The sequence below is a fragment of the Aedes albopictus genome, chromosome 1 (genome assembly GCF_035046485.1).
Source record: "Aedes albopictus strain Foshan chromosome 1, AalbF5, whole genome shotgun sequence".
Taxonomy (NCBI): domain Eukaryota; kingdom Metazoa; phylum Arthropoda; class Insecta; order Diptera; family Culicidae; genus Aedes; species Aedes albopictus.
Window position 1 is genome coordinate 92,327,035 of NC_085136.1, and position 16,379 is coordinate 92,343,413.

The window sequence follows — 16,379 nt, forward strand, 5'->3', positions numbered from 1 at the left end:
TCCAGGAATTCCTCAGGAAATTCCCAAATGGAGGAGAACGTGCCTCTGGAGCCGACCTACTGATACCTGAAGGATTCCTCCAGGAATACCTCCAAGAATTCCACCAGGAATTTCTCCAGGGATTCCTCCAGGAGTTTCTCCAGGGATTCCTTAAGGAATTCCTCCAGGGCGCCTCCAGGAATTTCGCCAAGGGCTCCTCCAGGGGATCCTCCAGAAATACCTCCAGGAATTGCTCCAAGGATTCCTCCAAGTATACCTTAAGAAATTCCACCAGGAATTTCCCCAGGGATTCTTCCAGGAATTTCTCCAGGGATTCTTTAAATAATTTTTCCAGGATTCCTCCAGGAATTTCGTCACGGATTCCTCCAGGATTTCCTCCAGGGATTTCTCTAGGGAATCTTCCAGAAATTCCTCCATTAATTCCTACAGGGATTCCTCAAGGAATTTCTCCAGGGATTGCTCCAGGAATTCCTCCAAGGACTCCTTAAGGAATTCACCCAAGAATTCCTCCAAAGTTTCCTTAAGCAATTCCTCCAGGGATTCCTCCAGGAATACATCCATCGATTCCTCCAGGTTTTTCTCCAGGGATTCCTTAACGAATTTCTCTAGGGGTTTTTTTTTCAAGTATTCCTCCAAGGATTTTTTTTCATGAATTTCTCCAGGGATACCTCCAGGAATTCCTCCAGAGCTTCCTCCAGGGTTTCCTCCAAGAAATCCTGCACGAATTCTTTCAAAAAAAACCGGAGATCGACCAGCCAAGGGCTGAAAATTTCCTTAATAAAGCTCCTCCTCTTCTTGGCGTAAAGTCCCAACTAGGACAAAGCCTGCTACTCAGCTTAGTGTTCTATGAGAACTTCCACAGTTATTAACTGAGAGCTTCCTCTGCCAATGACCATTGTGCATGTGTATATCGTGTGGCAGGCACGAAGATACTCTATGCCCAAGGAAATTTCCATTACGAAAAGATCCTGGACTGACCGGGAATCGAACCCGTCACCCTCAGCTTGGTCATACTGAATACCCACGCCTTTATAGCTGTGGCTATAGGGGCCCTGTCCTTAATAAAGCTAATTATCATAATTCTTTCAAAAATACCTCCAGGGATTCCTTCAAGCATTCCTACAGGAATTTCTCTAAAAATACCTACAGGAAATCCTCAAGGAAGTCCTCAGGAAATCCTCCAGGAATACTTACTGGATTTTCCCTAGGGATTGCTCCAGGAGTTCCTCCAAGGTTTCTTCAAGGAATTCGTCCAGGGATTCCTCCAGGAATACATCCAGCGATTCGTCGAGGAATTTCTCCAGGGATTTCTTAAGGAATTTCTCCAGGGTTCCTCCAGGAATTTTTCCAAGTATTCCTCCAGGAATTCCTGCAGGGATTTCTCCAGGGATACCTCCAGGAATTCATCTAGGGCTTCCTCCAGGGATTCCTCCAAAGATTCCTCCAGAATTTCCTCCAGAAATACCTCTAGGTATTCCTCCAGGAATTTCTCAGGAAATCCTCCAGGAATTCCTACAGGAACTCCTCCAGGGATTCCCCCAGGAATTCTTATAGGCGTTATTCCAGGAATACCTCCAGGGATTCCTTCTGGGATTCATCCAGGAATTCCTCCAGGGATTTCTCTTGAATTTTTTTTTAGTTAATCCTCAAGAAAGGATTCCTCCAGGAATTTCTTCTGGGAATTCTCCACAACTAGTTGATGAACTTACAGTGAAAATTTGAGAATATTTGATGCCCTTTTCAAAAATTTACAGCGAATTGAACATTTTTTGAAAAGTGAAAATTTTACCTGTCCCAGTTATTTTGAGTATCCCCTGTACATTTTTACTGTATTGTTGTTGAAATGCTAGATTAGCAAAGAAAATAATTCGAAAACATCAAATATTCGTATGCACAATATCAATCGCATCACTCACGAATCGCATTCGCTTGCGATGCGAATGTTGACGAATGAGTAATTTCCAAGTGTGGCTTCCCACCGTTCGCCGGAGTTTGCTGTCGTCGCTGACAAGCATACACACGAACTAAAGCGACAACCGTTCGCTGCTGACTGTCTTCGAATGTGGAAGAAGATAAAAAGTGGAAATCAGGAACCCTGCACAGGACATCTGCTTGCTTATCACCCTCAACCTTAATCATTGTCTTTACGGTGGCTCAACGCGATAGTCGAAACGAAACGAATTTCTTTCCGTGCCTGCAATAGGCTCGACCAACCGAACCGACTAAACGAGACGACGAACATTCGTACCTCACCGACGCCGACGACAACGGCACGGGTTAACGAACCACGACGCGAGTCGTGTGCAATGATAAAGAAGCAGCGTAGGTACTCACTCAATGACGGCAGCAGCAGTCGATCCCTGTTGTGGCTGGCTGGCAGAGAATCCTCGGGAACAGCGTGGAAAATGAAACGCGAGCAAACGAACGGCAGTTCGCTCTTTGCTCTGCTCTCGCCGACGCACATAGCAGCGGCGCAGGTAGCATACACGCAAATAATCCTCGGTCTGCGTGGGGAATACACAGCAACAACTGAACGGCGCACTATTCTCTTCTCACTTGGATGGCCTGTACCACTCAGCCGCAGTGGTCGGGGTAGCCACCACTAAAGACACTCACAAGTGCCGTATCTTTTCTGCTTTCTTTCCCCACAATACACTGGCACTGTACTTCGTGATCCAAGTTGGATCTCCTTCACTCACACACTCTGAAACCTGGCTGAATCTCGTGGAAATTTCTCGGCACAAGATGGCCGCCCTTGAACTTCTCTTTTCTTTCGGTGGCGCTTCGAGAAATTTCACTGCGCAATTTCGGATATCGACCGAATTTCGTCGATTTTTAGCCACTTTCGCACTTTTTTCACCGTTTCTCGCACAATTTTATGTGGAGGATTCAATTTCACTACACCTTGTCGGTGTCAGCCAATCCTTGGTGTAATTTCACAGTAACACGAGTCGGACGGATTTGCACTTTTGCATACCGGGAAAACGACCGAACCGAAAATGCGAGCCGAAGGACCATGTAAAATCCAGATTTTTTTCCGGTCCCGGTCACAGCTCACAACCGACCAAATCTCGGGAACCGGCCTTCGAGGGTTTCGCAGCGGACTTCGAATATGGCGGACTTCCAACTCGCGGGGAATTATTCGGACGGGGAGGAATAACAAAAGAACGCGCCCGAACAGCTTTACTGTTTGCAATAGACTCATTTTATTTCTGTTCTGACTGGGTTACACAGGTTGTCTATAGTTGTGGTAGTGTAATGTCGTTTTTCTTTTTAACCTGGGTTGGAACTGGATTGGCGGAAAATGTGTAAACAAACAACGCCAAACAAACTTTAGTACAAGCGAAACCGAAGTCGGGTTGGGGTTGAAACTGTGATCTCATCCAGTTCCAACCCAGGTTGGAACTGGATAATAAAGAAAAACGGCATAAGTTTACTTGGAAAGGAAAACAAGTTACATCTAGTTCATTAGAGTAATTCAAAGTAGTTAACGTATTAGGGTAGGTCAAATTTTTCTAAGTTAGCGAAAGTTTTTTCTCTTTTGGCCAGTTAACAGAAATCGTTTCAGTTTTCAGTTTTTTTTAATATTATGAGGAGAGCGAACATTTTTACATGTTTGATGAGCGCAATTTTCAAATTATCTATTTAATATGACAGCAACATTTTCCCAACTAAGTACGCGACTCTTTTATTATAAAGAGCGACGAAGTTTCATATGGCTATCCGATGAGTGAAGTTTTATGAATATAAGATCGCCGCCTCGATCGCCGCTTCTATTTTGGGGAGCCGACAAATTAATGTTCTGTTTTTAATGTATGAAGAGCGCAATGGTCTCATCTAACATTCAAACTCGTTTATTTTGTTTAAGTACTTCAAAATTGTCTCAATGTTTTCAATTAGATAAGATATTTTATCATCTTAGATTGCAAATCCTTTATTTTAAATGGGTAGACAGACATTCTCACATTTTTATCAATTTGCGATGAGAGCAATTTTCTAGTATAAATAGAATATAGTTAAATTGAATTAAAATTTGTCACATTTTACTTGATATTATGAGTGCAAGTTTTTCATCTGATATCACCACTAGTTTTTTTTTATTTTATGAAGTTTCCAGCTATTACACCACTTATCTTTGAATTATGATATGTATTTTTTTCCGACCAACAAATTTGATAAATTGAAAACTATTACACTATTATTTTTCAAATATGATTGAACTTGTCCAAACAAAATCATATAAATCCGTAATTTCATATATTACATTGTTAATGATATATTTTGAGGGAATTTCTACGACTGAGATCGCAGCTCATTGAAAAGCGAAGGAATTTTCACATTGTTATTGATTTACGATGAGAGCTGTTTTCGAATCTGAGATAGCCACTTTATATTTTGGGAACTGAAAAATCTATTATCCTTTTTTGGTATAAGATGAGCGCAATTTTAACATCCAAGACTAACACTTTTTTGTGAGCGGGAAAATTGTCTTGTTTGCTTTATTTTGGGAACAGCAAAATAGTTAAATTGAGCGCAATGCTTGAATTATTTATATGGGGACGTAGCATCATAAGGGGCGCAGCTATTTTGAAAACTTGGGTAACCAGCTCTGATTTTAGCATGACAGCACTGCATGTCACGTAAACTTCTCTGAAATCCCACGCTCCAATTATGTGCATTATATGTCACAGAAATTCACACTATCTTTTCGATCTGTGTAGGATCCAACTATATAATGGTACTGAAATGATGTCGTAAAATCGGTTTCGTGTAAGATAGGCACTATTCAAAATTTTTCATTTTTCGAGTGTTTGATAGAAAATTATACATAACATACAGCCATTCCATAGAAAAACGATATAGTGCATCTCCGATTGTCGTGAAACTTGGTGGGCTTGTAGTTCTTCGGAAATAATTAGACCCGTATTGTTTTGTTTCGTCATTAGGGTGACCAATTTTCATATAGGGTGGTCCAAAAAATAAGGTTTTTCAAAACTAAAAATTTTCAAAAAATCGTAACTTTTGAACCAGTTGACCGATTTTAAACTTCTTGTTTTTTTTTTGTTTGAAAGCTATTGAATTGCAGTTTTCAGGAAAAATACGTTAAAGGGGCTAAAATGTAAAGAGTACTATAAAATATGCAAATATATTAGTTTTTTCACGGTTTCATGGTCTCGGGACCAAAGAGATACTCTGGTTTTATATTTTTAGCAGAAAATTCAGGAAATTTGGCGTAACATATCAAAAAATCAGAGATGTATGTTTTTTAGTTTTTGAGATATGATTTTTTGAAAATACAAAAAGTAGTACATTTTTGTTAGATTCCGTTGAAATCTAGTACTCTCGGTGTCTGCTATACCCTCGAATACGGCGATACAGAAAAATCTGTATCGATACAGATTTTTGATAAAATAAGCTGGCATCTCAGGTCAGATGACTTCATGGTTTACTACAGTTATCCATGTGTATCAAAAAGCCTATTTATCTATTTTTCTCTTACTCTTGCACTCTCATTCGGTCCAACTCATGCTCTGTTATGATACTCTTTCTTCCTCTGTCGAAATATTTCAGAGATTCTTCATAAGCTACATAACGCGATTGAAGGAGGGAATGGGTCTACAATATTGTTACGCAGCACATAAACTGGCTACAAAAACATAAACTCCCCAAAGGAATTCTGGGAGAAATATCTGGGAGAATCCTGAGAAGAATTGTGGCTGAAAGCTCGGCAGGAGTCTCTGTAAGAATCACAAAAGAATCCCCAGAAGTAATTAGTGGAGAAATCCCGGAAGAAGTCCCGAGAGGAATCCTTGAAAAAATCCCAGAAATAATCTTTAAAGGAATACCAATAGGAATCCCGGCACTCATAGCTAAAAGAACTCCCATTGATCTGATTGCTTATCGACTGTAGGCTTGAACGGATACGGGGATTCTCTCGACTTTTGCAGTCGGTGACAGCCGCGAAAACAAGTTTGCCTCAACTTCCGACGGTTTCGGTTTATTTTAAACCTTCTTCTTAATCCCCTGAAGAAGGTTTAAGATAAACCGAAACCGTCAGAAGTTGAGGCAAACTTGTTTTCGCTGCTGTCACCGACTGCAAAAGCCGAGAGAATCCCCGTATTCGTAACTCCCATTGGATTTTCTGAAAGTAGAAAACCGTGAAGAAATCCCACCATTGAATGCCGGCTAGAACTCTTGAAAGAATCCTTTCAAAATTTTCTAAAGCAATCCCGGCAGAAATCTTTGAAGGTATTACTGAAGGAATCCTGTAGAGAAGACCTGATGGAATCCTTAGAGAAATCATGGCATAACAAATCCTGGAAGGAATTATTGAAGAAATCTCCAAAGCAAACTCGTAGAGATTTTTTGAAGGAATCCCATCAGAAATTCCGACACAAATACCTAAAATGTCCCAGATTGCTTGGAGAAATCTCGGCAAAAATCTATTTATGATTTTCTAAAGCAATCTCTACAAAAATCCCTGAAGAGCAATCCCTACTCCTACACGAATTCCGTAAAGAACATCTGGAGGAATACTGGGAAGATTCTCGAGAGGAATGTCGATGCCTGAAGAAATTCCGGAAAGAATTTCTAAAGGTATCTCGAAAAAATCCCATCTCATGTAATCTTATCTAATTTCTTCGCCCTCTACCCTAATCCTCTACTCTCTACCTATCGTCATCCCTGACCACTATTCCAATTCTCTATCCTTACTCTACTCTCTGCGCTACCCTCTACCCCATGGTTTCCCAAACTGTGGGTCGCGACCCCCCAGGGGGGTCGCCGGCGTTCATCCAGGGGGTCGCGAGGGACAGTAAAATATTTTACTGTAACAGACAACAAATGAGGGAATTTCTATGGGGGGTCGCGAAAACTACATCAGCTGGCAAAAGGGGGTCGCGTGACCTGATAGTTTGGGAACCTATGCTCTACCCTAACCATTTACCCTATCCTCTATCCTACCTTCTACCGTATCCTTTGGCAAGATCATCGTCTTTGCATCCACGAAGTCCAACATTAGTAAGGAGCTGAAAACGGCCCTGTTGCGGCTTCGTAAGTCGATGGACGATGCCAAGCACGAACACGTGAGACTCGCGAAGACTCGTGATAATCACGGGTAAGGCAGCCGTCAGGTGAGGTGAAACGTGGAGACTGACTATGCTGGGCGTAAACCAATCCTGAATCTTCATTTCTTCTTCAGATTGATCAGTCTTCCTCCGCTCTACGGCTATCCCCAACTTATGCTCAGTGACAGTGTGTGGCGAGGTTTGTTTGAACCATTTGTACGTTTGGTTATCGTGTGTGGTGTGACCCTAGCGCTTACGTGCAAAACTGGATCAAAACTCGATTGAGGCGGGCGTACGATGGCAGTAACGATCCAAATCCAAGTGAGGGTCGTTGTCGTCGTGTAAAAATCATGCGAGTTTTGCCACTGCGCCACCGCCGCAATGCAGTCAATTGGAAATGATTTACGCTAGAGCGGTTCCGTTTTGCGAGTTGGCGGGCAGTCGGATGGATGGGAAAGGGTATTGCTGCACCACATGGTTTATGCAGTGGACGACCGATTGCTAATTGTGCAATCAGTAGTTGGCAGTCAGTCGGTCAGTAAGAAGTAGTGTGGAATGCGTTTATGAGGTCCGATGCAACATTGTGTCGATGCGATGCGATATGGGTGAATGGAGGCTTTCATGGTAAATGGTTTGCGAGCGAAAGTGTCACCTCGTCGAAATGTGCGAGGCCTATGAGGTGGAGGTGACTTATGGCGATTGAAAATGGTTGAGAGAGTGACCCAACAGAGAAGGCGATTTAGATAATAGGCCGTTATTGCGGAGCAGGAAGCTGATGCATTCAAATTGAACTGTGAAACCATATTATTAATAAATGATCATATTAACCAGATGTAAAGTTTGCAATGCATTTGCAATGTATGTCTTTTCATTGAGAAATTCTAGTTAGTTCGCATAGCTTTGCGCACAAACAACATACGGCAATGTTGATTTAGTTCATATAGGGAATCGCGCCACTTGGGCGGTGGCTTCTATATTCGTCTGTTTTCCACTATAACTCAGTCTAATTTAAACCTATTGACACAACTTTTGGAATGTGCTGAGATAGGTATAGTATCTACCCGTGTACAACATTTCAAGTCAATTGGTTCAAAATTGACTGAGTTATAGTGGAAAACAGACGAATATAGAAGCCATCGCCCAAGTGGCGCGATACCCTAGTCAAAGCCCTTTTATGTAATTAAAAAAATATAAAAAACGTTTGATTGCTTTGCCATTGATGCACACAAGTGTTTCATGTTTGATAAACAAATTTAGATTTGAATTATAAAAATAAATCCACGTACTTCCGTGGGAATCGAAACCACGACTCCCAATTCACTAGAGAAAAAAAACTAAAAGTTCTCCGTAAACCAGACAAAGATTTCACCAGAAACCTCGTTCTTACTTTTTTGAGAATTTGTGAACAATTGTATTTAAATATTTCTGAGAATGACAAGACAGTGTTACGTTAACATCAAAACTTTCGTCGGAAAACATATGAACATTTATAAGAAGTTTCAAATTTTATATTTTTTTTTTTCAAAAAGTGCACCGCGAGATAAAAAGACTGAAAACTTCCAGAGGGTCCTCCAATTTTTTTCTTTAAATTCGTCAAGATTTTTTTTATGGGTTTTCTCAGAAAAATCAGTACGAGATTTCTTTTAGGAAATTATCTAAGGATTCCTTCAGAGATGCTGGCTTTAGAAAATCAAACGCTTCATATTCCTCCAAGAATTCTCCAAGCATTTCCTTAGAAAATCTTCCAGACACCTTAAAAAATTCTTCAAAGTATTTGCCACAAAATCTTCCAGGGATTTCTAGGAGATTTCTTTGGAGTTTCCTTGAGAAACTCTTTATGGGATTCCTCCATAAAATTGTTTAAGGATTCCTTTACGAGATCTGCTATGTATTCCTTCAGAAATTCTTCCAGGAAGTTGTTCTGAAACTCCTCCAAACAACTTTTGGAGTTTACCCAGGTATTACTTAAGAAACTTCAACAGCGCTTCCTCCAGATATTTCCTCAAAATTTTCTACAGAAATTTCACCGATTTTTGTAACCTTTAGCATGGTTGACGAATTTCGTGCGGAAATCAACATTGAAGACCACAAGTTCTACGATGTCGGCCCATAATTTAAGATGGCAGCCTACCATTCAAGATGCCGGCTTTTTTTATAGAGGTTTGGGCTTCAAAACCATGCAATATGGGTTCATTTGGTATGGAGAAGAAGTCTGGATTCCAAAAATGGCGACCAGAATCTACAATATGGCAGTTTTTAATCCAAGATGGTAATTCAAAATTCAAGACGGTGGCTGTTTAATAGAGTTTTAGGTTCCAAAACCATGCAATATGGGGTATATGTGGTATAGGGAAGACCAAAAATGCCAACCAACATATCCAAGATGACGGTTTAAAATCGAATATGGTGGCTCCGAATTTAAGATGGCGGCTTTTTTTTTAAAGTTCTAGGCTCAAGCATGAAAAGCCAGATAAACGATATGATTTCTGGTGTCATGAAATTAATTTTTGTTAAACGTATGAAAGTGCGATATTCATCAACATGTCACTTGAGGGCATTTTTTTTATTACCGTACACATTGGATCGAAGGGTCTCAGATTTTCATGAAAAATTTTCCACAGGCTGAGCTCATGAATATATGAACAAAAACATTGAGAAAAATTCAGGGTGTCCTATTTTCCCTGAAAACTCAGGTGGAAATTCTTTGTTTTCCCCTGACACTACTTACTTTGAAAAATCATAACTCAAGAACAAAGCATCGTAGAAACAATGTTTTTTTTTAGGAAATGAAATCAAATTTTCTCAGAAATCAAAAAAAAATATGAACTGGAAAAAGTTTTCCACAAAATTTTCACACAGCTGAGAAAATTCGTAAAGAGAAGCCGGAAAAATTCAATCGTTGATTTTTTGGAATGCACTTTTTTCGATTTTGAGTTATGGCCAATTTTGTTGAAAAATGTGCCAATGTATCATATAAGCCTTTTCTTTGAAAAATTATAACTCAAGAACGAAGCATCGTAGAAATAAAGTTTTTTAATGAAAATGAGAGAAAATTTTCTCAGGAATCAAAAAAAAAGTGGAAAAAGTTTTCCACAAAATTTTTCACTGTTGAGAAAATTCAAAAAGAAAAGCCGGAAAAATTATTCCCGAACTCACGGAAAATTTTCAAAAAAATATTTTTCAGATTGTAATTTCATAAGCTTTGATCGCTGAAATTTTTGAAAAGGACTTTTTTTTCTTTCTCGAGTTATGGTCAATTTTGTGAAAGTAATCATGTACGCAGGTCATTTTTCACATAATTGGACATAACTCTGGGGTCTCCAGTTAGCCTAGTGGTTAAAGCTATGGATCGCCAATCCGGAGACGGCAAGTTCGATTCCCGTTCCGATCGGGAAAATTTTCTCGACTCCCTGGGCATAGAGTCATTGTACTTGTCTCACAATATACAAATTCATCCAATGGCAGGCAAAGAAAGCCCTTCAATTAATAACTGTGGAAGTGTTCAAAGAACACTAAGTTGAAGAGAGCAGGCCAAGTCCCAGTGTGGACGTAGAGCCATAAAGAAGAAGAAGATGGACATAACTCAAGAACGAAAAACAAGTGCGTTCCAAAAATTTCAGCCATTAAAACTTATGAAAGTACCTTCTCGATTTTTTTTTAAATTTCGCTCGATTTCGGGCATAGTTTTTCTGGCTTTTCTTTAAGAATTTCCTCAATTTTGTGGAAAACTTTTCCTTTTTCATATTTTTTTTTGATTCCTGAGAAAATTCGCTTTCATTTTCATAAAAAAACTTTGTTTCTACGGTGCTTCGTTCTTGAGTTATGATTTTTCAAAGAAAAGGCTTTTGTGGCACATTTGGACATATCTCAATAAAATTGGCCATAACTCAAAAACGAAAAAAAGTGCATTCCAAAAATTTCAGCGATTAAAGCTTATGGAATAACCTTCTCTAAAATATTTTTTTTTAGAGTTCGGGTAATTCTTTACGAATTTTCTCAACTGTGGAAAATTTTGTGAAAAACTTTTTCCAGATCATTTTTTTTATTTCTGAGAAAATTTGCTTTCATTTTCAAAAAAGCCTTTGTTTCTATGATGCTTTGTTCTTAAGTTATGATTTTTCAAAGTAAGTAGTGTCATGGGGAAAACAAAGAATTTCCACCTGAGTTTTCCGGGATAATATGCGACCCTGAATTTATCTCATTTTTTTTTCTGGGACCCTTCGGCCCAATCCCGTACGGTAATAAAAAAATGCCCTTGAGATTTGTTGAAATGGGTTTTCGAAGCCACGAGAAAACTGCCATCACCGCTAGGTGGATCATTAAGGGTTTTTTTATGAAACTACACAAAGGAATACTTTAAACAATATTCTAGGGATTCGTTTAGAAAATTCCTTGAAAATTTCCAAAAGGATTCTTCCATATTTTTTTCAGTGGTTTCTTCAAGAAATCTTCGAGAGATCCTTTCTGAAATTCGTGCACGTATTTCTTCAAGAAGTCTATCAGCAATTGCTCTAGGGATCTCATTGAAAATTCCCACAAGTTTGTGTAGAGGAATTTCTTCAGGAATTTATCCAAAAAAAACCTCCAAGATTCTGGCCAACGATTTTTGCATAATTGCTTTCAGTGTTACGGGCGAGAATTCTTTCAGAGATATCTACAGTAGTTCATATAGCGTTTGCTCCAGGATTTCTTCCAGGCATTGCTCTTTATCTTTATCAATTTATCCGACTTTTCCTCTAAGAATAACTCTATGAATTTCCCCAAGGATACTTAAGAGATTTATTATAAAATATTTCGTAGGTTATTCTTCAGAAATTTATTGAGACATATCCCAAAGTTTTTTTTACGGAAGCGTATCTTTTATTTCTTTAACAGTACCTACACAGATTGCTTCAGTAATACTTCCTTAAAAACCACTAAACATTTTATTTAAGTATTTCTCCAAAAACTTTCTTCAAAATTCCGCAATGATTTTTTCAAGGAGTTCCATAGAGCATTTCCCGAAGAGATTTTACAGCAATTTATCCAAGAAATTCTTCAAAAAACTCTTTCTAAGATTCTTTTGAGAAATTCCTTGACTGAACAACCAATATGAAGAATTTACAGCCATATTCGTTTATCGGTCTTTTAAAACGGTACTCTAGAAAATTTGAGCTATGTTCTCCAAATATCTTGTCTCTAGATTATCCCGAGATTCCACAGGGATTCTACCGAAGATTTTTCCAGAAATTCCTTTCGGATTTCTCCTGAAATTGTTTCAGGTATTCCTTCGAAAATATCTCTAGAAATTTCTTCAGAGTTTTGGAAGATTTCTTCAGACATTCCAGCAAGGGATTTCTTCAAAAGTTTTCTGAAACTTCTCCAAAAGTTTCTCCTAAATTCGTAAAGAGATACCTTTAGAAATTCTTCCGATGGTATCTACGAAAATTCCATGAGAAATTCCTTCCAGGATTCTGTGGTTCCCTCAGAAGTATATCCTGGGATTCCTTCAGATATTCCTGCTGGAATTGTTTCATATATTCATCTGAGGCATTTTTTCAGAAGTTCTTCCAGAATTTGTGGAAAAATTACTAGAGTAGTCATTGAAAGAATCTCTGAAGGAATTTCTAAAGGAATCTCTGGAGGAATATCTTAAAAAAGCTTCTGATGACCTTACCTTAGTAGAATCCCAGAATATTTTTTTATTATTTTCTGGGGGGATTCTCGGACAAAATTCCGAAGCAATTTCTGAAGTCATCTCCGAAGAATTCCATGAAAAAAAAACTCCTTCCTCCTAAATTCCTATAAAAAGAATTGTTCACGGAAAAATTGCTTGAGAAATTTCTGGAAATTTCCCAAAGAAATCTTTAGTAATGTTCCGAAGCAAACTCTGAAAAGTATCTACAGACAAATTGCAGACAAAGTCACTGGTGGAGTTCTGAGGGATCTGTGGAGCAATTTCTGAAGAAACCCTTGGAAGAACTGCTGGAGATATCTCAGGAGGAGTTCATAAAAGAATTTCTTATACACTTTGTGAAGGAATTAGTACACAAAATTTCTTAAATAAATCCTGCAGAAACAAAAAAAAATCATGGAGGAATGATTTGGAGAACCACCACAGAATGGAATCTTTGGAGAAGTTCCTGAAACATCACCGGAAAGACTCTGAAAGAAACCCTGAAGAAAGGTCTTAATGAATCCTAAGCAAACCCTGGAGGAATGTTTGGAGCAACTTCTAGAGAAACCCCTTGAGAAAGATTTGGAAGAATCTTTAAACAGCATTCTGGAGGCGTTTCTAAAGAAATGCCTGAGAGAAACGCTGATTAGGGGCCATCCATTAAGTACGTCACGGTCCTAGGGGGGAGAGGGGGTTTGTGAAAGTGTGACAAGCAATGTATTAAGTATAGGAAAAACCCGTACGAGGGGGGGGGGAGGGGGGTCGAAAATTCCCAATTTTAGCGTGACGTACTTAATGGATGCTCCCTTATATGGAGTAATACCTGATGGAGAAATTCCAACAATAACTTCTGGAAGAGCTGCTGAGAAAATGTCTGAATTTAAAAAGGGAGACCCTAGAGGAATTTATGAAATAAGCCACTGAATAATTTCTTGAGAAATTTTCAAAAGAATTACTAGACAAAATCCTAAGAAAAACTCCTGCATCAATTCTTTCAAAAATGTTTGAAGAAATGCAGGAAGCAATACATGCATGAGCTTCTGTAGCAACCCTTGAAGGAATTTACTGAAAAATATCTGAAGAAATCCCAGACGTAATTTCAGAAGAAACTATTCGTGGATAGTTTCAAGATGAATCTTTTGAGAAATTTCTTGAAAAAAAATCATAATAAAGACCAAAAGCCTGGAAAATTTCTGCAAGAATCTTTGGAGGAATTTCTGGAGAAATTTCCAAAGAAATACATGGACAGGAATGAATTCTGCAGGGATACTTGAAGGAATCTTAGGAGGAATTATTTAGGAAAATCCATCTTCTGTCTATATAAACTTCGGAAAAAACATAAATGAGTCTTGAAAGAATCCCTATAAGAATTTCTGGCGGTGTGCTTGGAGGTAAACGTGCAGAAAATTCTTAAGAAATATATGAGAAGAAATACATTCTAGAAAAATGCTCGTAGGAATCTTTAGAAGAATTCTTGATGAACTCATAAAAGAAGTTCCAACAAGAATGCCCCTTCCGCGATAATTATAAGAAAATATCGGGCGAAAATTTATGGTGGGGTTTTCCGGAATTATTCTGTGTTAGGTACCATATTGCAGTCGTTTGTATGGAGGCGTACCAATAAAAGGGGCGCTCAAATTTGGAAACCTTGAGAGCCAGCTTTGATTCTACTATGACAGCTGTGAGGGGTGAGCAATGAACAATAAAAAGCGTGAAGTGAAGACAGGTGTTAAGCAGTGAGAAATGTGAGGCAGCGAGGACCGAAAAGTGAACAGTGATAACTATTTTTTGAGCAGTGAAGAGTGAGATAGAGCAGCAATTCGGGAAGAGAAGTAAGCAAAGAAGAGTGAGTAGTGAGAGCGGAATAGACAGGAATGAGCAGTGAAAAGTGAGGAGTGTAATGTAAGCAGTGTAAAGTGACGAGTAAGATGTAAGCATTGTGGAATAAACAGTAAGAAGCGTGAAGCAGTGAGAATTGAGCAGTGAAGAGTAAGGAGTTAGCAGTGAAGATTCAGAAGTGAGGAATGAATGAGTGAGCAGTGAAAATGAGGAGTGAGAAGTAAGGGAAAGTAAGGAGTGAAAAGAGATGGGCGGAAAGTTAGTAGTGTGGAGTGAGGAGTGAGCAGTGAAGTTTAAGAACTGCGCAATGAAGACTAATGAGGAGTGTATAACATTGAGTTGTAAGTAGTGAGCAGTGATCAGTGAATGGTGAGAAGTGAACAGTAAAGTTTAAGCAGTAGGAAATGAAGTGTGGGAAGTAAGGAAGAGCAGCAAGGGTGAGCAACAAAGTTTGAGTGACGAGGAGTGAGAGGTAAGGAGGTATGAGCATTGAGAAGAAAACGCATATAGAATCGAATCAGTTTGGAGTGAAGAAAACGTGCAAATCGATGTGATGTAATAAGTGAGCAGTGCAAAATAAGAAGTAAGTAGTAAGTAGTGAAAAATGTGGAATGAAAAAAGTAAAGAGTAAAAGTAAATCGATGTCAGTTAGGTCCTAATGAGAAATACGTTTCGGAGTGTAGAATTAGCAACTAGTTAAAATACACAAAAATAAAAACGAAAAAAAAATACGTTTCGGCCCATTGTCGAAATACGTACGAAATTACGTACTATCGGAGAATCCCTGACTCCTTTGCTGAGCACACTAGTCTTCTAACATACCTCATTTCGTAGAAGTTACAGCACTTCGAACAGCCATTTTTTTTAAGGTTTCTTGAAACCGAGTACAGCCTATAGATTGGATCAATTGTCCGACATCACTGAATTTACCACAACCAACATTTGGTGTACAACCAGTAACCAGAACCAAGCCTTCGATCAAGTTGCTTATCATCATTGTTCCTTGCCAGACTACCTGGTACCCAACCTGTTTCCATCATTGGTATGGTAGTACATACAGTAGACGATAGGGTTATGCCTTCTCCGGTGGACCTGTTTCTACCTTGGTAGCAGTAGGATTGCCGTCCGTCTCGTTGATAGATGATTTATTGAGTGTCGAGTTGATTGGTGAAGTTTGTAGACATGGAGGAGTCACGAGATATCAACAACACTCATATCAACTCGAATGTGCGTGCGTATAGAGACAGCAGAGGAACCCGGTTCACAGCGGGAATCCTCATGTCTTCGTGTCTGGCTACGTGGAAATTCATTTAGCTGCCGTGAGGATCGCATGTCACACTTGAATTGAAATACAGGAAATCTGATGTAACATACGTGTTTGGAACTCTATTGGGTATCATGTTCTGCAAGACTTCAAACGTTTTAGATAACAGTACTGGTATAAAGTGATATAATACGTAACATCGATTAGGCTCCAAACGAAAAAAAAAGCAGCGATAAGAAGCAAAATACAACAAAGTTATAAAAATGTGTACGAATCGATAGCGGACCATGAATGAAAATCATATCGTTACCGGACTAGTGTACTAGTGCACTAATGTAGACTAGTGCACTAAATAAACATCACGATCGTTTCTGTCTGTCTGTCTCATCATGATGACAGTTGTTTAGTCGTAAACACTTGTGCAGTTGCATGTAGATGTTTGTATTGATGCAAATTGGTGAGCTCATTCTATATTGTTCTTGTTAAAAATTCATGTTCGAAATCATAAAATATTTTCAAAAATTGTCTTAACGAGTATACAATTGTACACTTT